This window comes from Lissotriton helveticus, chromosome 2_1, assembly GCF_964261635.1.
Source record: "Lissotriton helveticus chromosome 2_1, aLisHel1.1, whole genome shotgun sequence".
Classification (NCBI taxonomy): domain Eukaryota; kingdom Metazoa; phylum Chordata; class Amphibia; order Caudata; family Salamandridae; genus Lissotriton; species Lissotriton helveticus.
In genome coordinates, this window is record NC_136059.1 from 491,395,431 (window position 1) to 491,422,452 (window position 27,022).

Sequence of the window (27,022 nt, forward strand, 5' to 3'; positions counted from 1 at the left end):
GCCCCACCGCAATACGGCACTTAATCTCCGTCGACTGAACAGGGTGCTGGGGAGATGCCATACGATCAGTGAAGACGCTGTGGTGGTGTCATTCGATGCCACAATGGCTTTCGATACTCTTGAATGGCCATACATGATGGCGGTTCTCCGTAAGCTGGGCTTTGGCCCTGGCTTTATCTCGTGGGTGCGCCTCCTCTATACAGAACCGCTTGCCCAGGTGGTCGTCAATAATAAGGTCTCAAAGGCATTCACCCTGGGAAGAGGGACACACCAGGGGTGTCCGCTCTCACCTCTTTTATTTGCCCTCTCCCTTGAGCCGCTGGCCACCTGGATTAGACAGGACGTCTCCCTGAAGGGGCTCCGGTGGGCTGATGGATGGGAGGACAGGATTTCCTTATACGCCGACGGCATCCTTCTTTATCTCTCGCGGCCCCGGCAATCACTGATCGTAGCTCTGGATATCTTCACCAACTTCGGTAAGAACGCCGGGTATAGTATCAACTGGAGCAAATCTCTCCTCTATGTCATCCACGGCTGCATTCCTATACTTCCACGGGACTGTCCAATGAAAGTGGTCACCGAGGTCTTTACGTATTTGGGCATTTTTGTGTCAAAGGGTAGAGCCGCCATGTATGACAGGAATTTACTCCCGCCACTCCAGAGACTCAAACGAGACTCCGTCGCATAGCAGAAGCTCCCGGTCTCCCTTCTGGGCCGTTTAAAATGATGGCGCTGCCCCGGTTCCTTTACGCCCTCCAAAATTACCCCGATTTAGTTCCCTCGTCGTACTTCACGGCTGATGAGGCGGCGCAGAGGGACCTCCTGTGGTCTGGGGCACCTTGAATAGCTCTGCAGAAATTGACTCTGGGGTGGTACGATGGAGGGATTGCCCTACCTGACATCCACAGGTATTACTGGGCGGCACACCTTTCCGCTATCAATCAAGGGACTTATTGTGACGGCAACGACCCAGGGTATGGCATGGATAGGTGGCTTCTCCAGGGAGGGAACTATGAAGCAGCCCTTTACTTGCGGCCTATGTTCGCGCTCACGGGGCCGACCCTCCACTCTGTGCAGATATGGCACATAGTCCAGTAGAAGATGGGCTGGCACAACGTGCTCACCTTGGCCACCCTGCTTTGGGTGTCAGAACGACATGGCCTTCTGGGTTGTACAAAGGGGTTCCGTAACTGGGACCTCATTGGCATTTCTAGGGTCTGGGATCTCTGGGACTCCAGCGGGGTCAAGTCCTTTCAATCCCTACAAACTACTTATGAGCTCACAGACACCGAGTACTTCAGATACCTCCAGGTCCACCATTCACTGCAGAAGAATATCCCTCAGGGTATGCTGCCCCCCTCAAGCTTCCCGCGTGGAAGATAGGATTTTGGATGGCCCCATACAGGAACATGCACTCTCACTCCTGTACAAGAAGTTGATAAATAACCTCCCTGACCTGCTCCTAGGGCTCAAAGAAAGGTGGGAGGCTGATGGTTTAGTAATTGATGAGGAGGAGTGGAGGAGTGCGCTGGCCTCCCTTAAGGAGGCAGCTCTTTCGTCTAGGCTGCGGCTCATAGAACTAAAAATCTTACACAGAGTTTACATTTCCATCACTAGACTGAAAGGGATGGGCAGGAGTGAAGATGACAGTTGTAGGAGGGGGCGCGGAATGGTTGGCTCCTTCTTTCACATGTTGTGGGAATGTCCGCTTATTACAGGCCTATTGGGTGAAAGTGACGCGTTGCATGCAGGACGTTTGGGGAGTTGAGTTACGCCCTGAGGTTAAAAGATGTATCTTGAACATATGGGAGCCGACGGACCTATCAGCCAGAGGCAGGCTCTGGGTGACACTCTGCCAGATGGTAGCTAAGCGCAACATAGCAAGACTCTGGGGGGCAGTCACGCATCCGCGACTTGCGGACTGGAAACGTGACATGGACTGGTGTATGCTACAGGAACAAACTGTGTATGTTGCACGTGGATGCCCCAAGAAATGGTGGGGAGATATGGACCCAATGGAACGAATACAGGGGCCTTTTATGTGAACCCCCCAGCCTCGAAGATCGACGCATGAGGTGGATGTTTAAATGCCCTGATGGATTGTAGTCCCACTGATATGATTTCAATGTAATGTGTTGTTCCTTTTGTGACCCACTGTACGCCTTTGCAACCCTATCGTGTGGCCTCAATGGCCAGTGTATGGTGTTAATTACAATAATAAAAAGAATTAAAAAAAAAAAACTTTGTGTTTTGTTATAACGTTTTATTAACAATATAGCACCATTATTTTCTGGGTGATAAACAGAACTTCCTTTCTGTAAAAAGTCCACTATCTCTTCAATACTTCTGCATTTCACGAGGACTAAATTGAGGACTGTTGTTAGATAAAATGAAATTTGGATAACTTTCCCTCTTGAATATCTCTTCTAAGAGTTTAATTACACTATAGTCGAGATAACTCTAACACAAATTGCTTCCATCCACCTTGAAATTAAATCTAACACCATTATAAGAAATGGAGTGTGAATTTCACCATGCAATGGTCCTACTATGTCAATGGCAGTTTCTCCACCTACAATGGGCTTTTGTTTATTTTTTAATACTTTGTCCCTCATTCATTATCAGCTTCATTTTCAGCCATAAAAGCTAAGAATTATCATAGATATACAATAAAATATCATCAAGTTAAAAACATTGCATCATTGGGGGCAGAAATGAACCTAAAATGCCCCAATAACACAACAAAACATATGAAGGTTAAGAGATCATAAATATAAAATGTGTTCAGAATACTGAAAACACATGTCCATTTATAAGATAAAACAAAACAAGGGGCAGTGGTACAAAAAGCAAAGCATGAGTTAGGCTAAAACATCAAGGATCACCTATGTTGTAATGCATATTTAAGGAATGTAGCATCTCCAAAACAAACCTTGAGATTTAGGAGAGACTGTATGTATCGAAGAGCCGGGATGTGTTGGGAGATTAAGGTACCTCTTAACAGGGAAAATGCATATATCCTAGCACAACCATGATAAAAAAAAAAAAAAACTAAAATAGGCAATAGTTTGTAGAGATTGCTCGTTGCAGGGACATATCGGGGTTTCCTTTGAGTTAAACTGGCCAAAGGGAAAGAAAGTTGACACCTGATCAGACCCAGCCTGAACCTGTGAGAAGAGCTCTATCCCTGTCAATTGGTACCATCCTCAAATATGGGGCCATGCCCAGGGCTCTTTGTATATGAATGCTCTATGTTTGCGGGTTTCTGCAGTTTACAGGACTCCATTTCCCCTGACCAGAAGTTCCTTAAAAGCCTCTTTGAGATATTGTTTGTCCCTTACTGTGAGGTGGTCAGGTGGGATAAAAATACCTTGTCTGGCCACCTTAGGACACATGTATCTCACATATATTATCCATGGGATGCAAAGGCCCGTGTCACAACCAAGGAAGTTCAGAATTATGTCTCTATCCTGGTTTCACCAATTAGAGCACCATAACATCAGAGAAGCCAACTTGAGGCCATCCTCCACAAACGCTAGGCCCATTTCTTCATAAATGGTGAAGCTAAGTGACCCAGGGGTCACGCAAATCCTGTTTTCCTCAGCTTGGATGCCGTCGTTGCTTAATTCCTCTAGAGACAAGCACCATAGGTGAGGGTTGGGTCAAATTTCCTGGCATAGATCTCAACTATGACCGTTACTGACTTGCTGCCTATCTTAGACACCAGGATAAATAGAATAACCTGCAAAGTTATAATTCTTCATGCACCTTTGTTTCAAACAAGGTACCCAGGACCCAGGTGAATACAAAATGAAACCCAAATAGGGGAATTCGTAGGCTAAGCCCAGGGAAGTACACTGAAGTACAAAGCGGCAAGATTTTACTCGCTTCTGCCCACATGGCATAACACACATTCTAGACTGATTAGTGCACAACCCCCAGCTGCCAATTGGTGTTTGAGACATTGAACCAGCATCATCCGCATATAAAAGGACAGGGACATGTCAGCCCTTAAACTTGTCACTCATTCGGCAATCCACACAATCTCTACAATCTTTCTACTTTGGTATCCATTCCTGGTCACTAATATTGTAACGTCAATCTTTCTTTAGTTTTCACAATAGCCATACTTCCATCATGGACCAAGTTAAATAATCTCCCTTGCACAACAACCAGTGGTGAGAGTTTTGTTCCAACAGAGAGAATTCTATTCACCACTGAGAGTTCATCTGTAATCATGGACCAGGGTTTCTTCAATTGTTAACCTCTCCCAGTTTAAGTAATTTCAATTGCATTAGAAATTACCTATTCCATGGCTAACTCACTCTCCTTCTTCTACAGCACCTGAAGTGACCTCACATATGTTCACCTCATCATCCAAGAACGTTTCTGCATTCTGCTCAATTTTATCAACACTCACCAAGCAAGATAAACAATCTGTAAATCTAATAACCACCCCAGAAATAGAGTCAACAGTGACATCTATTCTTGTAAGGAGATACTTCTTTCAAAGATATGTGATCTGAAAGCACTTTAATTTTCATGTCCCAAAGCAAATTCCTGTATTTTATCAACGCCCAATAAATGGCCAGACCTTCTTTCTCAATTACTGAGTAATTGAACTCAGATCCTTTTAAGCATGAGATGCACAAGCAATTAAATGCTAAATCCCATTCCTATTTTAAATTAATTCAGCTCAATCCCTTTTACGCTGGCATAATTACTGGTGTCGGCTCTTGTTTTACTGAAGGTCGACTATTGTAGTGGCCTTTTTATCAGCCTTCGGAAGAAATGTAAGTTGCAGATTGCTCATAACCTGGTAGTTCCCAGGTTTAAAAAGTGTTCCTAAAGTGGAAGAAGCTTCCTGGTTGGTATGATACAACTCTGGAACTCACTTCCACTAAGGCTAAAAGGAGAAACTCATCTTTTGGCCTTCAGAAAGGCAATAAAAATGTGGCTTTTTAATCTCTGATGTGGTGAAATCTGTTTGTTGTCTTCAATCTGATGAGCTAGCGCCTTGACACCCTTAGGTGAATGTTTTTGCGCTTTATACATTTCTTTTTCATTTCATCTATTATTATTTTTATGTAAGTCTCTTCATATGGTACAAATGCTTGCAAACAGGGGGTATTTCTTAGGTCTTCCTTTACAGAGATGATCTCTTTATGACAGTCAGTATCCCACAAAAAATTTACATTTGACCTTATTGCCGTCTTAAATGTTCTGTTTTATCTGCATAACCCAGAATTAATTTACAGTAGTATTCCACCATACCTAGAAATAAAATGAATTCTTCTTTATTACAAGCTTCCTGTCACTTTAAAATGGCTTCAACCAACTCCTTTCTTGGAAACACACCCTGTCCTGAAATATGATGTCCCAGATAATTGACTTCTTGTACACAACAATCGCATTTGTCCTTTTCCGGTGTCAAGCCTGCTTTCCTCAACTTCTCTAGAAATACACACACTTGGGAGACGCTCCTCCTTTGTACGCCCAAAAATCAATAGATCATCTTGAGGATATCTTACTCCCATAACTCCCTTAAGCATTGTTGACATGATTCTTTGAAACACAGAGGCTGCAGAGGGCCAAAGCAAAAGGCATATGCAAAAATGGTTCCTACAGATGTGATAAATGCAGTCAATTCTTGTAAAGACTTGTCTAGCTCCATTTGATGATAGGCAGATGCTAAATCCAAAGTTGTGAACAACTTAGCAACTGCTAATGTGGAAATGATGATTTCATCAATATTGGGAAGATGGTACTTATCTGAAACAACGTCCATATTGAGTGCTTGCAGATCTAAGCACACACAAATCTCTCCATTAGCTTTTTTTAGACAGCAAATTGGGAGCCAACCATTCACTTGCCTCAACTGGTTCAACAAGTTTCAAATCAATGAAATTTTATTTTTCTTTCTGTACCCCTTCTTGTTCATTCAAAGGTATTCTCACTTTGGCTACCACAGGTTTCACTTCACACTTCAACTTTATGTGATGTTTGACCTTTTTAGGACAACCCAACTCATCCCAGAAAACATCCTTAAAGTCCTCTTCAAATGTACCTATGGTTTCATCTATTTCTTGCACTTGTACTTGAGGGACTGCATTAGGATTTAACATCACTCTCAACAAACATTTATGTGGTCACGCCAGTAAAGCATCTCCACTTTTTGCAACATACACCTTCCCAGTCACCATTCTCCCTCCAAGTTCGAAGCAAACTGTAAACTACCCAAACATTTTATAGACACCCCACCATAACCCACCTAGGAAATGTCCATTATGTAAAATGTTTCCTTATCCTTGAAATATGTGTAAATGTGGTCTTACACTCATTGTGAGATGTAACATGACTCAAATGTCATCTCTTTTTCAACCCCTTCAATTCTCACTTTATCTTATGGATGTCCAGTTCCTACACCATCCACCTGTAATACAATCTCTTTTATTGCTTGACACACCTCTTTCTTTATCATTACATCATTTGGAGAAACGACCCTTCTTACCACACATATTACAGATAGCTTTCAATGCAAGACAGTTGGTTGCAATGGTTTTGTGACCTGTTTTACCACTCCTAAAGCATGTACCTTTAAATTCTTTTACATTTCTACCTTCTAAAACATGTAGGCTTATTAATTTTCTACAACACTTGTATTTTTGGTTTTGACTTGACTAACTATTTCTTCAACCTTTGAGTGACTTTCCTTCATTCTATTTTTTGCACTGCTTAACTCATCAACACACTTGACCATGTGCTCAACTTGTTTGGAAATCACATATTTGAAAGTTGGTTCATTCTTCAACCACAACGCTCCTCTTATTTAGTCATGTGCACATTTCAATACAAAGTGATCCCTTATTCTTTTTTCAGTTGCTCCTCCAAATTTACAATTTAATGTCATTTTCCTAATATTAGTCACAAATTCTTCCACAGACTCATCTTTCTTTTGTTCCCACAACCCAAATAATATCTTTCCATGATTGTGCTCGCTCGTGGATGATAATGCCAATCTTGTTTCAGAATATAAACTTCATATGAATTCAACAATCTCCGGTCGGCAGTGCTTAGCTCGAGCAAATGTTCGAGTACCTCCTGCCCCTCAAAACCTAGACGGTGCAATAATAGAGAATATCTGCACTTTGAACTTAAATTAGTGTCACACAACCTAGCATAAGTTGCAAAGATTTTCTTCCAATTCCGCCATGTGATGGTTGGTTTGCCAGGACTACATAAGTAGAAAGGAGGATGAGTTACATCCTACATGTTGGCTCACTCTCCAAGAGAAGTAATTATTATAATTAAACTTTTATTGACAAAATGTTATCTCAATATTCAATCTAAATCTATCTATATATATATATATATATATATATATATATATGTATATATATATATATATATATATATATATATATATATATATATACATAAACGCTTCTCAATCTTTTTAACTCGCAAAAAAGGAAGACAGGACTCACAGGACTTCAACTCAGTGGTGATTTAATCTTTCTGTAGACAGAAGTGTTTCGGAAGCAATGCCTTCATCAGTGTCAACAAACAATGTGCTGCGCTACGCCATTTTAAAGTATCATACATTTCATAATGGAAACAAACAATGGCTGGCCTGAACGCCGCATGGCATGCACCATCTTGGAAGTATATACTTTCCAAAACTTCTCTCATCAAATATGCCACAGTTGATAACGAGATTCATTTCAGCATTGAAATCAGAACCGATATTTGATTTTACAAATTCTTCATTTAATTTCAACTGTGGTGATGTTGTAATAATCACGCCGTGGATCAGCAATTGGAACCTCTGTCATGTTCTATTGTTCTATTATCTCGGGAGCAGTATGTGGAAGAAGCACTGCGACAATTGAGGAATCGGGATTGCTATGAGTTGACGACAACAGAAAGATATCAGGAGAGCATTCAACAAACCCACTTTTTATCACCTGCCTAAGTTGCACAAAGATAAAGACAAACCACCTGGGCGACCAATCGTTTCTTCAATGGCCAGCTTGACTGAAAATCTCTCCAGGTTTCCGGATCACTTTTTGTTTGAGGCAGTTCTTGGTTTGAAATCATATATCAAGGACACTACGGATTTCATTGGTCACATAAGGGCGCTAGAATGGCAGCCCTCTTATTGTCTAATAGTATTAGACATTACAAGCCTATACACCTGCATTGATCACCGGCAAGGCATACAAGCAGTGAAATATTTTTTACAGAAACGTCCTTTGAAATTTGCAACACATAACAGCATGCTGCTAGAGTTAATTGAATTCTACCAGTTTAATAACATCTTTCTCTTTCAGGGAGACCTTTATAGGCAGCTCTTGGGCAAAGCTATGGGCACCTGCTTCGCCCCCAGCTGTGCAAATTTATTCGTTGGCTGGTGGGAGGAGCAGGTGGCCTGGGGCTGCACCAATGATAACTGGACCACCAATATAGTGTCCTGGTATAGGTACATCAACAACCTTTTTTTGGTGTGGAGATGTTCAGTAAGTCAGTCAGAGGAGTATCTGGCACATCTAAACAACAACAAAGTCAATCTACGATTCACAGGCGAGATTAGCTTGGTGGCAGCAAGCTATTTGGACCTGAGAATTGAGATTCAGGATGGAAAAGTCACTACTGCCTTATTCAGGAAACTAACTGCTGGAAATAGCACGGTACATGCATCAAGCAGTTATCTGCAATACTGAAAAACAGCATCCCCTACTGGGAATTCCTTAGATTAAAGTGGAATTGCTCTAGAAAGTGTGACTTTGATTTGGCAGCCAGAGATAGCCTCAAATGATTTACAGCAAGGAGATATAATCTAGGCCTCTAAGAGAGCACCCTTAAAAGAGTAGAACTGTTATCTAGAGAGGATTTACTGAAACAAAAGAAACAAAGATGAGAAAATGGTAGGTTTCGGCTGATAACTACCTTTTCTCATGATGCTGACACATTGAGGAACATAATGCAAAAAAATTGGCATGTGTTGAAAACTGATACTATCATCGATGCCTATATTCCAGCTGCCCCCTTGATCACCTTCAGAAAGGCTCGCTCATTGAAAGATAGCCTAGTACACAGCCACTTGGATACCATCTCAGCAAGACAGGGAACATTGCAAGAAATGAAAGGATTCTACCCCTGCGGAAGGTGCAAGGCGTGTGCCTTCAGCAGGAGGGTACTATCCTATGAAGTGAAGGGCATGAAGGAAGGCAAAAACATCAATAAATTCATGACCTGCCAAACAACACATGCGATCTACTGTCTCAAGAGCCCCTTTGGACTTAGATTCATAGGGAGCACCATTAATTGTGTGAAACTGAGGATATTGGAACACATGTGTGCCATTGTGAAAAAGGATTTTAATTATCCTGTGGCACGCCATTTTTCAATCAAACACACAAGCAACAGGGACCTGCTGCAGTATTTTTGTGTAGACTGTGTACACTTAAGAGGAGGTGACAGAGTATTAAAATCGAGGAGGCTAGAGTCCCGGTATATTGTGGATCTACAAACCAAGTCCACAAATGGACTAAATAGTGGGGAAGAATTGGCAGTACACTTGGATAGCTAAGCTTCTGCAAATCTCATAAATGATAAGTTCATGGTGGTATGATTGTCTGTTGAATTGATTCAATTTGTTTTTCTGAAGTAAATTTACCTTGTGATAAGGCCGATACACGGCTGTATTTAATATGGTACAATGGTTGGGCGAGCAACCTCATGACAGAGGTTGCAATTGACGATCCACGGCGAAATTAATACAATATCACCACAGTTGAAATGAAATGTAGAATTTGTAAAATCAAATATCAGTTCTGATTTCAATGCTGAAATGAGTCTTGTTATCAACTGTGGCATATTTGATGAGAGAAGTTTTGGAAAGTATATACTTCCAAGATTGCGCGCGCCATGCGGCGTTCAGGCCAGCCATTGTTTGTTTCCGTTATGAACTGTATGATACTTTAAAATGGTGTTGCGCATTGTTTGTTGACACTGACGAAGAAAGATTAAATCACCGTTGAGTTGAAGTCCCGTGAGTGCTGTCTTCCTTTTTTGCGAGTTAAAAGGATTGAGAAGCGTTTATGTGTTTGCCGGGCACCACTGCAGTACAGCACCCGCTCGCTGAGTGACTCTCGTCTTTGGGTGCAACAGGAGCAGGAGATAGATATATATATATGATTGTGATCAAGTTCGGGTTTCCCCAGTCGAAACGCGTCATGCTGCCAGTTACGGAGACATAAAGCACTTTATCACCTTGAAGACGCGCTCGAGTGGTCTGTACCTGCTTGCTGTGTTGCCACAAGTTGCTCCACCACAGGATTTGTATTCTATATATATATAAAAATTTTAGCAGCTCACTTCTAAATATGCTCATTGTATGACAGCTTGTTGAATGAGTTCATCACTGGTATTTAACGCTATTAACTGACACTACAACAAGAATATGCTAGAAACTAATAATAAGGTGTGCCAAATACCAATTGTGGTAGGCACTTTTGACAAGGTGTGCCAATCACCAACTGAGACAGGCACTTCAACAATGTGGTGTGCTAATCATCAAATCAAATAGGCACAAAGCGCTTACTCTATTTACTACAGCAATCCCATGGTGTGCCTATCACTGAAGACAAAGAAAACTGGCACCAATTAAAAAAATACGCTGCTTGTGCCAATATTTTAGCATTGAAAATGTAATATTGACCTTCCAAACACCTAGGATGGACGCTGTGTATCATCACGTACACATCATGGTTGTTTGAAAGAGGCAACAGAGCTCTTTGTATGTTATTTTTTAAAATATTTTTATTCATTTTTTTTCACAAGTTAAACACATCCCCCCTGCCCCCTTGAGACCAGGACCCCGAATCCGTTACAATCATTGGTATAAAGCATGTAATCATACATTTTGGCACAATACTACAGAAAAAGTAAGAAAAAAAGAACGGCATATCTTAATACTTTAAACATCTCATCAGTTATAAAACAAAAAAAAAGAAAAGACAAAAGAGAAGCAAAAAATAGAGCAATAATACAGAATATGATAAATAAGCATGGGCTGAAAATTAGTTCCACTCGCGGAATTTACGTATTTTCCGCGATTTTGCGATCCGTGAATCTCGCGAAATCGCTGTAAAATCCGCGAATCAGCGGGACGAATTTTCAGCCAAGCACTTACAGGGTTACAGCAGCAGGTGCAAAAGGTGAGGCAAATTTTTTGTAACCTTTTACAAAAGGGTTACAAAGAAATTAACTTCAACTTGGGCACCTGCTGCTGTAAGCCTGTAAGAGCTTCCTGGCGCCTCGTTGCCTACTTGCAACTATTCTCTGACCCTGTTCTGACCCTTAAAGCAGGGTCAGAGAATAGTTACAAGTAGGCAATGAGGCGCCTGTCACGAAAATTAAACCTCAACAGGAAGCTCTGACAGATATAAAAACAAGCATTTGCAATGCAATAGGTCTCGCATTAGGAAAGTTTGAGCTATTGGTCTTGTAAATGACAATTTTTTTTATTTATGTGTTGGTTTTGAAAATAGCTAAATTAATAGCTTTGTCATTTACAATGTCAATAGTTATAACTTTCGCAAATGTGACACTTATAGCATTTGTAATGCAACATGTTTTGTATTTTCGTGACTTAGCTGTATTGATATTACAAATTACAATGGCTTTTAATCTTTTCAAATAATTAATACTTAAATAAAAGTGATTTTAATTTATAATGGCAATAGCTTAAACTTTTGAAAATAACTTTTGTGAAGATTATGTTCAGTGTATTTTATTGTGACGAAAATCCAAGAACAGAAGTGAAATATTAACATCTTTTTGTGACATTTGTAATAAAGTTTGAAACATTGAGAGAACATATTTGAACCAGTTGTTGTTGAATGGTTACGCAGATTGATGCTGTGGTGGCGCTGAGTGGTGCTGTGGTGGTGCTGTGGTGATGCTGAGTGGTGCTGTGGTGGTGCTGAGTGATACTGGGATGGTGCTGAGTGATGCTGGGGTGGTGCTGAGTGGTGCTGTGGTGGTGCTGATTGGTGCTGTGGTGGTGCTGAGTGATGCTGTGGTGGTGCTGAGTGGTGCTGTGGTGGTGCTGAGTGATAATGTGGTGGCGCTGAGTGATGCTGTGGTGGCGCTGAGTGATGCTGTGGTGGCGCTGAGTGGTGCTGTGGTGGTGTTGAGTGATAATGTGGTGGTGCTGAGTGATAATGTGGTGGTGCTGAGTGATGCTGGGGTAGCGCTGAGTGATGATGTGGTGATGCAGAGGGCAGAAAGGCACAAAAAGCAGTCTTACAAAGGGCAGAAGGGCAGAAAAACAAGGGAAAAACTAGTCTAACAGAGGGCAGAAGGGCACAAAAAACCAGTCTAACAGAGGACAGAAGGGCAGAACAACAAGGGAAAAACGAATCTAACAGAGGGCAGAAGGGCACAAAAAATTAGTCTAACGGGGCAGAAAGGCACAAAAACGAGTCTAACAGAGGGCAGAAGGGCACAAAAAGTGAGTCTAACAAAGGGCAGAAGAGCACAAAAAGCGAGTCTAACAGAAGGCAGAAGGGCAGAAAAACAAGGGAAAAATGAGTCTAACAGAGGGCAGAAGGGCACAAAAAACGAGTCTAACTGGGGGGCCGAAGGGCAGAAAAACAAGGGAAAACGAGTCTAACAGAGGGCAGAAGGGCACAAAAACAAGGGAAAAACGAGTCTAACAGAGGGCAGAAGGGCACAAAAAACGAGTCTAACAGGGGTCAGAATGAATCCCGCCCTTCGTGTTTGTCCACGAAGATGCCACCTTTTTGTGCAATACCTCTACTCAACTGGAGTACTTTCTACTGTCTAATCAGTAAGTGCTCCCTCGTGGCTAAATGTATAGGGGCAGATTTACAATAACTAGCGCATCCCCAGGGATGCGGCAGTTATTGTGCGCCGCAACTCCGCCACCCATGGTGCGCCGCATTTACAATGCGGCGCACCAGGTGGCAAAAATGGCACAGATGCGTCACGCATCTGTGCCGTAAAAGCAGCGCATTGCTGGAGCTGCGTCGCGCTTGCAACGCAGCTCCAGCAATGCTCTGGGGGGCCCTATCTCCCCAATGGTGCATCAACCCTTGCGCCTGCTTCAAGCAGGAGCAGGGTTTTGAAGCAGCATTGGCCTAAAAGTGACTGAGTGAATTCTTGTAGATTTCACTCAGCCACTTTTAGGAGGCGTTCCAGCGCAGGAACGCCCTCCCCTGCGCCTGAACGCCTCCTGATGGCGAAGGGCTTTACAACGTGACGCATCTGAGAGATGCGTCACGTTGTTAATAACCAGCACCATGGCGCATCTTTTGTGCTGCCGTTGCATCACAAAACGTCTCGGTAGAGGGTGGCAGTGGTGAACTAGAGAGTGGCAGTGATGAACCAGAGGGTGACAGTGATGAACCAGAGGGTGGCAGGGGTGAACCAGAGGGTGACAGTGCTGAACCAGAGGGTGGCAGTGCTGAACCAGAGGGTGGCAGGGGTGAACCAGAGGGTGGCAGTGATGAAACAGATGGTGGCAGGAGTGAACCAGAGGGTGGCAGTGGTGAACCAGAGGGTGGCATGGGTGAACCAGAGGGTGGGAGTGGTGAACCAGAGAGTGGCAGTTGTGAACCAGAGGGTGGCAGTGCTGAACCAGAGGGTGACAGTGGTTAACCAGAGGGTGGCAGTGGTGAACCAGAGGTGCTGTGATGAACCAGAGGGTGGCAGTTGTGAACCAGAGGGTGGCAGTGGTGAACCAGAGGGTGACAGTGCTGTACCAGAGGGTGGCAGGGGTGAACCAGAGGGTGCTGTGATGAACCAGAGGGTGGCAGTGGTTAACCAGAGGGTGGCAGTGGTGAACCAGAGGGTGGCAGTGGTGAACCAGAGGGTGGTAGTGCTGAACCAGAGGGTGACAGTGGTTAACCAGAGGGTGGTAGTGGTGAACCAGAGGGTGGCAGGGGTGAACCAGAGGTGCTGTGATGAACCAGAGGGTGGCAGTGGTGAACCAGAGGGTGGCATTGGTGAACCAGAGGGTGACAGTGCTGTACCAGAGGGTGGAAGGGGTGAACCAGAGGGTGCTGTGATGAACCAGAGGGTGGCAGTGGTGAACCAGAGGGTGGCATTGGTGAACCAGAGGGTGACAGTGCTGTACCAGAGGGTGGAAGGGGTGAACCAGAGGGTGCTGTGATGAACCAGAGGGTGGCAGTGGTGAACCAGAGGGTGGCAGGGGTGAACCATAAGGTGGCAGTGGTGAACCAGAGGGTGACAGTGCTGAACCAGAGGGTGACAGTGGTTAACCAGAGGGTGGCAGTGGTGAACCAGAGGTGCTGTGATGTACCAGAGGGTGGCAGTCGTGAACCTGAGGGTGGCAGTGGTGAACCAGAGGTTGACAGTGCTGAACCAGAAGGTGGCAGGGGTGAACCAGAGAGTGGCAGTGCTGAACCAGAGGGTGGCAGGGGTGAACCAGAGGGTGGCAGGGATGAACCAGAGGGTGGCAGTGGTGAACCAGAGGGTGGCAGTGATGAACCAGAGGGTGGCAGTGGTGAACCAGAGGGTGCTGTGCCCATACACGACCGCATGGGTAACTTCGCAATGCAAGCGGCCCGCGAACACGCAAAAAGCCCGGCGAACACGCAAAATACCCCACGAACACGCAAAAAACCCCGCGAATACGCAAAAAACAAAAATCCACAAATTCGCACGAATTCGTGGATTTTGTGGATTGCGAATTCGATTTTGCGCGAATTCGCGGAACACAAATTCGCAAATTTCGCCCATACTTAATGATAAATCCAATCAGTGATCTTGAATCCAGTTTAACAGAGGTTCCCACATTTTCATACCCCTTCTTCGTGTATTATGGCCTTTGTTTTTATATATAGCAACCTCAAAGCTATATCTCGCAAGTAATCTAGCCGTCCATTTCAAAAATGACGGTGGCAACGGATCCAGCCATGATGATGCTATACACAAACAACAAACAGCTATTGCCACAAAAATCAACCCATGTAAATGTTTTGGTCGAGCATTGTTTGCTGTGCCCAACAGAACCTCTTCAGTTGTAATATTTACCCTGATTTGGAATATGTCAGATAAAAAACCAGAGATTTCAACAAGTAGATTTGTTAGTACATTACATGAGGCAAACATATGGATAATATCTGCCTCGGGTAATGCACAGCGTGGGCATGTAGTTGCTTTCCCCGTCCCCCATTTTGCTATTTTATATGGGGTGTAGTATAGTGAGAAGAAGGTTTTATAGAATTGCACCTCTAGTTTTATGGACATCAAACAAGTGCGCGAAAATTCATATGCATAAGGGGGTATTTGGGGAGATACCCATTGTTTGGTCTGCCAAACTACCACGTGTTTATCCATGTCATCTGGAAGTGATGCCGTCAGTATTTCATATATTTCCCCAATTTTAGGGGTAGATTCTTTACAGAGATTTTCTATAGCTTGGCCAATTTGGAATTTGATCCGGCCTCCTCCTTTCTTTAATAAGAAATCTCTCAGCTGCAAGAATTTAAAAAAGTCCCTGTGGGTAATATCAAAATCGGAGCGCAGCTCTTCAAAGGTCTTAAGTCTGTTTGCCGTAAAAAAGCACCCAAGCTGTCGCGCCCCTGCCTCAATCCATCTCTTCATACAGGTGTCGTGGAAGATCTCTGGTAGATCCGTATTTTTATTCAGATTACCTCAGTGAACCCAGCCAGTGGCCCCTCCACTATAAAAGATAAAAAACAAACTGCGATTACAAGCCTCTTTGCTAGTAAAACAAACAAAGAGCTAAATAAAGACTCAATATGTGTGGGGGACCCTGTACAACAACAGAAGGGGATCCATGAGAGCACGCCTAAAAATAAGGAGGAAAGCAACAAAAATATGGATAAAATAGACAGTAATGAAACCCAGAAATCCTGGGGGTAAAGTACTGAGATCACGGTTCTAAGTGCAGATAATAGGACTGGAAATGCATTACAGAACAAGGAAAATGAGACAAATGACTGCACGGTTATCGATCAGCAGGAAGATGGAACTCAGGATATCCCCACAGATACTATAGAACTGGGCTACATGTCCCCAGATCCCACTGAGAACTTCTTTTCTTTAATGAGGAGTCGGGGGACTCAGAAGGTATGCATATACCCAGTGGAAGCAGTGATGAGGGATGCGACGACTCTTGAACGAGTAATGGTAGCCAACAAGGTAGCCAAAGAAAGCCCAGAAAATCGAGTAGGAGTTCAGAGGGGCGAAAGACTAAACAGAAAGTGGATACTGAGGATGAGGATGAACATGAACTCAGATGGGATTACTCAGACACTCAACCACTTGCCCTGACAGGGGGGCAGGATGCACTTACCGGGTGATAAAAGATCCCAGGAAAAGAGTGATGGTCATAAAAATCCAGGACAGACCGAACCCACGCTGGCGATGATTTTACAATCCCTAAACTCATTTCAGAGTGAAGTCAAATCAGAGAATTGGCTTGCTCGAGCAGCAGCGAAAAAACTTCAGGGATCAGTGCGCAAAATTGGGAAAACATGCACGGATATAGCAGAAAGAATGAGCATGGTTGAAAGTCATACGGAAATACTGGAGAATACAGTGGATACCTTGAAAACTCAGGTGACCACACAAGGAAGCGTTGTGACCGTCATCATGTGGAAGCTGGAAGAGGCAGAAAATCGCCAAGACCGGAACAATCTGAGGATCCTTGGTAGTCCAGAGAATAGCGAGGGGAGTGATATCCGGGCATTTACCATCAACCTTTCAGAAATGCATTTCCCGAACGAACACACTGGGATTGGGACAAAGAAATTCAACGTGTGCAAAGATTCCCTTTTTCACTCCCTATACACCCTTGCGTAGACCAATCCTTTCCTAGAGTCATCCTGATTTTCTTTGGCAACTTCTTATTAAGACAAGCAGTTTATGACCTTGCAAGGCCAAATAAAAAACGTAATTGGGGAAATTTTTCATTTTTTGCCAAACCGGATTTTGCAAATGCCACGGTGGAAAGACGATGGCGACTGCGGCAGCTGATTACACCTTTTCAGAAAGCTGGGGCCACTGCTTTTCTACAAAATCCTGCTAAACTGAAAGTGATATCGCAGGGCAAAACAATGTTCTTTACCTCAGAAATACAAGCAGAGCAGACTGTGAAGGAAATCACTGCTGGGAAAGCAGGGGCTGCAGGGGGAAGCGGATAATGCTGATGCTCCTGTCACTTGCTGATAAATTGGACTAAATGGTTTATTATTACAGTAATTTAAATTGTAGCTCAGAACTTTTCTTTGTTTATTCCTTGTTGTTATTTTTCCTCCTCGCCTCTCGGTGTCGATTGTGTATCAAGAGGTATGATATTGATATTGATGATGTAATATTCCAGGGCCAGACAGGGATACTGGTATATGGATGCAGGGAGAGGAGGGTGTGTGGAGAGTGGGTGAGGTTGGTCAGACGTCATCACACAGGCTCAGGATTGAGCCTGGCAGCTTAAAAAAAGGTGAGGGTGGGGTGTGTCCGAGGGTGGGGGAGACCAGGGTCCTGGATATCTACTGGGTGTATTCAAAAGGTATAGAGCAGTATAAATACGGAAAGAGAAGTCATTGGGCAACACTATGGTTTAGAAGATATTACAGAATTCAATCGTTGATTAGCAAATACCAGTATGGCTAACCTAAAAATACTCTCAATCAATATATGTGGTCTATATGATATAAAAAAAGACAGAAAGTAGCTGTGGGACTCCAGCTGACAGGGGCGAATATTATATATGTCCAGGAGACGCATATAGAGGGGTCACAACAATATCTGCTCAAGTCACTTGGATATCGACTCATCTCAGCCTCAACACAGGGGGTTCGAACTAGGGGTGTCGCCATATTGGCAAGAGGAGGGGGGTACAATTCACTTAATCAGTAGCAGATAAATTCGGACGATTCGCGATCACTGAATGCTGTTATAATAACAGGGAAAGTAAGATGATGCTGTGTACTTTTTATGGTAGTGTTAGTGATGACCCAGATGTATTGACTAATGTCTCTAACAAATTAGTACATTGGCCTCTACCTCTGATTGTATGCGGGGACTTGAACATACATCTACCAGGAGAATGGTCCACAGGCCCAGATTTTAAATTTCAGGGCAGGAAACAGAAAGTTTTTCAGGCACTAAAAGATCTTTGTGTGTTACATGGGCTGATTGATGGATGGACACTAAAACACCCCGGGGATCCTGGCTTTACATATTATTCTCACCCACACTCCCGACATGTGAGGTTAGATTATATGCTTATTTCTAACACTTTAAAATCTACCTGTTTAATAGAAAAACTACCAAGAGTTCTATCGGACCACAATCCACTAGAATTAAGCTTAACATGTGATACAGATAAATCCATTACAAAGATATGGACATTTGAGAGAGCACTATTAAAGAATGAGAGATATTGCCAGCACATGAGAACTTGTATTCCGGCCTTTTTGGCGGATAATTTAGGCTCCACTGCAATGGGCATGGTTTGGGATACCCTGAAGGCTGGTGTTAGAGGTGAAACAATGCAATTTTCCTTAAGGTCTAATAAAGAAGGGAAACAAAAGATGGCAATATTAGAACAAAACCTGCGTAGAGCTGAGGAAGATCTGATTAAAGCGGTGCAGGCGGGAAGGGTAACAGATAAGGAAGTGAGTAGCGTAGCAATTGCAAAAAATTATATTTCGGAGATACTAATTGAAAAAGCGGTTGCCAAAGCTAATATCCGTAGAGAGAAAACCTATGAATTGAGTGAACAAGTGGGACACCAGCTAGCAGTACGGACTCGGGAAGAACATCAATCAATCTAGTAAAAGAAATCAGGGACCCAGAACTAGGTTTGAGATCTGAGCCTTCTGATATAAGAGCTTCATTTCAGAGATTTTATCAAAAACTATATCATGAAGCAGAAAATGAGCAGATGGATCCTGAGATGTATTTTGATCCAGTTACCACAGATCGGTTGGAAACTGGCGATCAGGACACACTAGATAGTCACCCTCAATGGGGGGAAATCCTACTCTCTATGAATTCTCTAACCAGTGGGAAAGCAGCAAGGATGGATGGGATCCCAACGGAGTTCTATGTTAAATTCGCACCCCAACTCAGGGCTTTCATGTTAGAACTATTCTCATATATCTTCCAGGGGGGGAATCCACCCTTGTCATGGTCATCCGCCAAAATAGTTGTTTTCCCAAAGAAAAATAATGGGATAATTTCGAACTATCACGTTGATTAATGGGGATTCGAAAATATACTCAAAACTGTTAGCCGCACGACTGGCGCCAATGATACATAAAATCGTCTCAAACCGTCAATATGGTTTTATTCCTGGAAGATCTACAATTGATCATGTACAAAGAGTTTGCTCTCTCTTTGATTACATGGGGACAACAGAGTACCCTATCGCGCTTATTCTGCTAGACGCTGAGAAAGCGTTCAATAGGGTCTCCTGGAGATTTCTTTGGGCCGCTATGTCAAACTGTGGTATCAACGAGAGATTCATAAATGCTGATCAAAAATTGTATGTTAACCCAAGTGCCAGCGTATTGATTAACAGGGTTTTGTCCGAAGGATCTGTCATCACCAGGGGGACAAGGCAGGGCTGCCCCTGTTCGCCTCTTTTATTTTCAATCTATATCGATACATTTATACGAAGACTAGAAAATAATGCACTAATTCCCCCTATTCGAGTACGCAATCATGACACCAAAACTCTAGCATTTGCTGATGACATAGCTATTGTTACTTGTGATCCCATCAGTGCCATAAGATTGATTGAAAATGAAGCCCAAACTTTGGTACTGTCTCCGGGTATAAGTTAAATTCCAGCAAAACACAGGTTGTGCTTAATGATAAAATTAAGACGAGGGACATTAGAATAACGGATAAAGCCATATACCTGGGGGTCAGTATAAATGCCAGAATTGAGAATATAGTAAATGACTACTTGGAACCATTTATTCATTGCTCCAAGAGAGAACTGGTTCGATTAAATAACCTACATCTAACTATAGGTGGCAGATGCAACATAGTTAAAATGCTTTTTTTTCCGAGATTCTTATATTTTTTTCAGGCAATATGTTTAGATTTTTCTCCCCAATTATTTAAGTTTATAGACTCCATGTTCTCATGGTTCATATGGGGGTATCAGAGACCTCGTAGGGCACTCAGATGGATTACACTACCAAAAGAAAGAGGAGGATTGGCAATGCCCAACTTTAAGGTATATTACTGGGCCATTGTATTAAGATATAGCACGACACTTATATCTAAAAACCCAAATGGCCGTCATATACCCACTCCACAAGAACTTATTCTAGGGGAGGGATGTGAAGGGTGCCTCTGGCGCCATGTAAATGATAGTTATTTAAAAAAAATTACATTTAAGACTATATCCAGTGTCTCCAAAGTCTGGGGGAATGTCAAGAACGTGTTGTATTGAAGAGACAAGATGTTCACTGGACATCTTTATGCATGCAAACAGGCTTTTTTTCTTTAGAGGGTAGGGCATGTTTTTAAACACCCTGTTCTCTTTCTTTAGTCGATGGGGTGCACTGACTTCCAACGGCAATCCAGAAATGCAGATGCATTCCAACAGACGCCAGCCCTTACTCACAGCGCAAAACCACACCAGATCAACAACAAACTCCACCGCTGTCATTCAGTTGTGACCCTCAGTGTCGCACATCAACTCCCAGGCCTGTTCTCTCTTCACCCATACGACATCTCCAACGTGGTGAGTGTAGCCTTTACTGATGTTGAGGTGAATATCGGAGTTTGTATCACGTCCTCGTTGCCAAACTATGTGGTGTTGAATACATTTAAATGCAAACACAGACCCAAGTTGGTTCAGTCTAGTATGTGCTTTCATTTGCCTCATCCATCACCAAGCACAGCACATCAACTCCCGCTATTAGAATGTTCCCAGAACTCTTAATCCTAGTGCGGAATTCTAACATTCTGAGGTTCTTCAACAGAACCTATCTATTTCACCCCAAAGAGCCCTGGCTCTGCACCCAGTGAAGCTCAGAATTAATAGAAGAGAGCAACCTTTCCTTCACACAACATAAATTGATGTGAATGCAAATATTCTTCTTAGGCCTTCAGAGAAGGAGAACTAGGGCATAAAGTGGGCAGGTTCCCTCTGGATATCAAACTAGGCAGTAAATACAAACTGACTTTGAAAAAGACCCCTATCAGCCATTATATTGATATCTTTTATAAGGAAAACTCTCAGCGATTTCACAACAATGATATCACAGCAATTACTTTTTAAAAACATTAAGGTAATCCCTTTTAGTGATGTAGCTCCTGTTTTCATTTCATAAGTTTTCACAATGTATTCCCCAAAGACAAGCACAAATCCCTACTTGCCACATACAAGGAAGCTATTTAAAAGGCCAAATCCACCTTCTATACATGTTTAAATTAGTCTACTCAAGAACTCTACTAAGGAGCTTTTTAGAGTGGCCAAGAGCTTATTAAAGCCCTCCCCCCCCATTAAACAACAGACCGATACTTCACAAGCATTTTATGACAACTTTGCAACGTTTTTCAGGGACAGAATTTTCAACATTTATTCTGAATTTAATTTGTTTGAGACATATGAGGAGAAATGTCTTGTTCAAGATATCTCTGCAGGTGCACCACAGCTGTTGTATTTTCTGTCAGTCTCCGCACTTCAGGTCAAAGATATCCTAATAAGTATTAAATTGGGTTCTACCAATGACCAGTGCCCTCCAAAAATTCTGCGATTGGTCCCTGATCATGTAGCGGAGTTCCTGTAAGTACATGCTGAGATCAGGCATCTTTCTTGAGTGTTGGAAGGAAGCTCATATCATCATACTTTCTAAAAATGCAGAATGTAGACCCAGATGACTTGAAGAATTAACACCCAATTTCTCTTCTTCCCACCCCTTTAAAAATACTCAAGAAAGATTTGAACAAAGTATTAGTTAAATTCATTACTGACCATGGCCTTCTGAACCCTTCTTTAAATGGCTTCAGAAGTGGTTGGTCACAGTTCAGAGTCAGCTCTCAACGCTGCCACCGACATGATTAGAATGCAGGTGGACCAGGGAGAGACTGCCGACCTAGTCCTATTGGATCTGTCTGCAACTTTTGATACTCTCTCACCCTTATGCATGGTGCAGCAGCTACATCAAGTAGGGGTGAGTGACAAGGCACTGAAATAGCTTCACTGTTTTCTGGTCGGAAGACATCAGATTGTTTGCTGGGGTCAGTTTAGAGCCAAAGCCTTCAGTCTCTCATGTGGAATGCTGTAGGGCTCCACGCTTAGTCCCACACTTTTGAACCTGCATGTCTCGCCTTTGGCTGCCTTGGTGAGACTTTTTGGTTTCCAGGTTTTGTCATGCACCTGTGAGACACACATTATTCTGTATGTCACTGGTAATCTTTCTGAAAGGGAAAAGACATTAAAACTCTCTATGACTGATGTGAGCTGCTGGATGAAGGATGATCTCCTTTAGCTTAATGCTGGGAAGACTAAAGGTCTGGTCTTTGGAGCCCAGCATTCTGTCTGCTCAGAGCTAATGGTTGCCGGAGTTATCATAGGCGCATCCATAACCCACTAATTCAGTTAATCTTGGAGTCTTACTAGATACCTCTGTTAATTCCAACTTACATATAAACCACACCATGAGCTGTTGCTTTCTCATTATCTGCTGCCTCAAGAAGATTTTCCTTTTTATTCCTGAGGAACTTTGCAAATCAGCGGTAATCGCGCAGATCACATCCTTGTGCAAAATGTGGCTGCATGTCTTATTCTTAAGACACCAAAAGTTCTTTCAGTGAAGGAAGGCCTTCACAACCTTCACCTGCTGCCAATTAGGAAGCGAGTGATCTTTAAGACACTCAGTATAGTGTACCTAACCCTTAATGGCAAAGGATCACTGCCATCATGTCTTCTGTTCATTAGTATATGTCGACCATTCACTTAAGATCAGCCTCCAACAGAAATGTTTTAGTTCCTAAATTTCAAAAAGCAAGATGCCAAGTTACATAACTGGGACCATGTCCTTCATTTCCTTTCAAAACCCTGACTCTTTATGTCCTCGGCTGGTATTCTTGGATTAAATAGATTATTTGCTCTTTCCTCTTTATTTTTCCCAGTTTCTGACGAGATCTCGGTCTGTCTGCCTTTCCTTTTAGAGGTGGTTTTCCTTGATAGGGTTCTATGCTTCTTTGTTGCAGCGATTAGATTTGGATTTGAGATGCTTCTTGGTGGCCAGAATCTCTGGAGGATATGCCCACCTCACCGAAATCAGCAAAGAATCTTGAAATCATTGAGGATGACTCCCTGTCCCTGAAGGAATATGTCAAAGTTACCTGGAGGAAATGTTTAAGAATCCTCAAATTGCTGAAAAGGATGTTAACGTGGCTCCCAATAATTTCGTGGAAAACGATTATTCAGGCATTGCTTACTTGCCTCCTGGACTACGGAGATTGCAGGTGATTCAAAATGCTGCTGCCAGGTTAATTTCAAATATGGACAGATTTGGATCTGCTTCGACATGTTTGACCTCTCTACATTGGAAACAAATGCAGAACAGCGCTGGTTTTAAACTTCCCTGCTATGCACATAAGGTCTTATATAACACCAGTCCTGAAATTTTACAGGCCAGAGTAGAACTTTATCAACCACTCCGCAACCTGAGATTGCGCAATCTGGCTTTAGCAAAAGCAATTTGAATAAAGAGACCTAGACCAGGAGGTCGCTCCTTCTCGCATCAGGCTGCAGCCCAGTGGAATCTGTTACCCCTGAAACTCCGCCTTATGGAGAACCACTTATGGTTTAGAAAAAAACTGAAAACCTGGTTATGTTCAAATTTGTGCTTTACTGTACATGATATCTCTTGAGCTTCTTTCGGAGGAACGTTAGGGAGTTGTACAGCGCCATGATATCCCCTAGGGGATGAGTTTTGAGCTATATCAATATTTTCAATAAATAAATATGAGTGCATCAAAAGTTTTTGTTTCTTTTCATTTTATTTAGTTCATTTCAAAGAATAATCTCTTTTTTTCAGGATGATGTTTTAATGCAATTGTTTCATGTGGCATATGAATGTCGTGTGTCCCATGAGCAGGGTCATCTGTAGGTGCCCGTGCAAGCACAGGTTGAAGGTGGGTATTTATAATAGGCAATATTTGAGATCTCTGAAGTTGAGGCTGAAGGCAGTGTGAAATTCTCCCAGTACCTTTCAGTAGGTAATAATGGTGTTCAGAATACAGGTTCATCCAATCATTGGCCCCTCCGCTGAGCGCACAGAGCAATTGTGACATTTATGCCATGTAATTGTGAGTATAGGCAAAATTGTGTGAAGGAGGTACAAAGCTGTTGAAATACTGACACAGCGAAAGTAAAGGAAGATGAAGTGCTTACTGTGGATGTGTGTGGGGGGATACAATTGTGATGTGAGGTGAACTCAAAGTGATGCCAGGAAATATGGAAAAAGAGTGTAAGGGGGTCATTACGATGTCGGGCGGATTGCCCCTGCCAGGCTGGCGGTAGCCACCGCCGGCCTGGCGGAGGCAATCCGCCCGACACTGTTTCCCAAAATCCCCCCGCCATATTAGTATGGCGGGGGGACCGTGGCGGACGGAAAGACCGTCCGCCGCTTTTCCACCCCGGTAGCCTTGCGACCGCGGCGGAAAGGGCATAATATGGTGGCGGTGTCCAATGGACACCGCCAGCCATATTATGATGCGTGCAAATAGGTGCCTTTCCGCGGTGGCGATGCCGCCACGGAAAGGCAGGCGGTCTTTGCTTTGGGGGGCCCCTGCGGGCCCCCCTGGTGAAGGCCGAGGTGCGGGTGCACAGGGGGGTACCTATGGTACTCCCCTGCATTTGCATGTATAAAGCGGCAGGCACCGTACGGTGCCTGCCGCTTTGTATATGCAAATACATAAATGCATTTTTAGCATTGTGGCGGGCGGTGCAGAATGCACCGCCCGCCACAATGCTAAAAATGAAGGATGTGCCCGCCACTTTGGCGGGCACATCCTAATTCCCCCAACAGGACCCCCGCCCTTATGGCGGGCGGTCCAGAATTCTAATGAGGCCCTAAGTGTCTTACAGAGCCTGCAGTTGAAAGTGGTGGGAAGGGGAGAGCAGGAGTGATTGTGACACTGAAGATCAAGTTGCAGTTCACAGACTACAGTAATGTTAAAATCACTGCCTGAGATGTTCAAAAAAATATTCTAAATTCTAATTTTCTACAACACCATCATTCATATATATCTGATACTGATAACCAGCATTGGCAAAATAAACAGATCTGGTTTGTTTTAGGCGCATGTCTGGTGTCCGGATGAAATAACAGAAATCTCACCTACTAGTCGGGTGGCATGCTGTATGAGGTAGAGCATATTAGTTTACAAGTTTTGGGCAATCCCTTAATTACATGGGCCACACCCTTAGAAAAGGATCCGTAGATATGCTTCGAAGGCTGCTCCCTTTTCACAGACTCCAACTTTCCATCCCACTTAAAGCTCTGAGCACAATGTCCCATGTAAAATCAAATATGAAATAGACTATTTCCATCAAATTTGAATAGCAATATAGCACCGCCCGCCTCCCCGTTTCCCAGAATATATAACTTCATATGCATGTGTGCCAAAACTGAGACGTGATACTAATTTATCTCCTGTTTCGTCTACTGATTTTATATTGTGTATTGGATGACTTGTTAGGGGGAAAAATAATTTGGCCCTGATTTTAAAGTGGTTGATTATGTGGCCCTTAAGAGGGCAGAGAATAATCCTAGGGCTGCAGTGGTTTTGCAAGTGCCTACTTTCCCATTTTCCTGCCCCTGAATTGCCACGAACCTGCTGCAAGTGCTTTGAGTCTATTTCGCTCATAATTCCCTGCCAGAATTCCCACGTAACTAGCAGGAAGATGGCAGCTGCGTAGTTGTGAGTTTCACTTCTGCCCCCTTGACATCGATTGCTTAACATTTATGGCCACAAAAGGCCCCGAGAGGTCACCTGGCTCACCAGAGTAGTGGCGTGACCCTCCTCCTCATCCGTGCCTTCTTGTAGGCATCAGAGAGCAGAAATGTACCATTACCTAGGCAGCCCCTGGCATCCATTTAGGCAAGGGGAAGATCTGTATTGGTGAAGAGAAATAATCGTGCACCGTTCTCCGCTAGTCATTCCGACCACAGACAAAGCACACTAAACCAAAGCGTTCCCTTAGAATACCGCTGCATATTCTGAAGGCAGCATCGTGCGTCACAGCACAGCCTGGGATCCGAAGGCTTATAATAGAAAAGGGCGGGGTCACACAAAGTTTGCATTAGTATAGAAAACAAGCATTGACACAACTGATAGGTCCGACCTTGCTGTACAGCTACAATGGTTAATGTTATTTACTTGTGAAGGAGATGAGGATAAATACCACACAACATACCAGTCAAATCATGGGCAGCTACGATGTTACGAGATCACGATAAACAATTCATAGCAAGAACTTTTAAAAGGAGATAGCAAACAATTAGCCATATCACTTGGCCCCCGACCTACAGTTAAATGAAATAACTAATATTTAATGTTAATATACAACATAGTATATAGTAGTAAAAAGGTAAACTTAGTACCGGCTTTGTCACTGAAAGACTGGGGAGTGGAAACAAATGTGATTGACAAACTAAGAGACCTCAGATTGAAATCTCCTGGCCAAAATATTATGGAACTCACTGTGTTTGCTGTGTTTACATAACAAGAACTAGAAAATACATTTCCACGTTGGTAGGAAAAATAATTCAAAATAAATCTGCTGTAAGGGGTTAATCAAAGTATAGGGTTCCTTTGGGTGAAGCCTTTATTACTCAATTTAAAGAATTTGTAAACAGTACTTGTGGGCCATGGTTTGAAAATGCATTGCTGGAAAAAAACCTCCTGTAACGGGAACTGAAGCAAAACATTTGTGCACCTTTTCCTATCACAGAGG

The 27,022-nt window shown here is 43.1% G+C and overlaps 1 protein-coding gene across 1 annotated transcript in view; it reads right to left on the bottom strand.

Annotated features, from left to right (window-relative positions):
- The window catches only part of LRRC70 (leucine rich repeat containing 70), a 79,223-nt gene that overhangs the window by 51,204 nt on the left and 997 nt on the right, over positions 1-27,022 (bottom strand). The window lies entirely within an intron of this gene.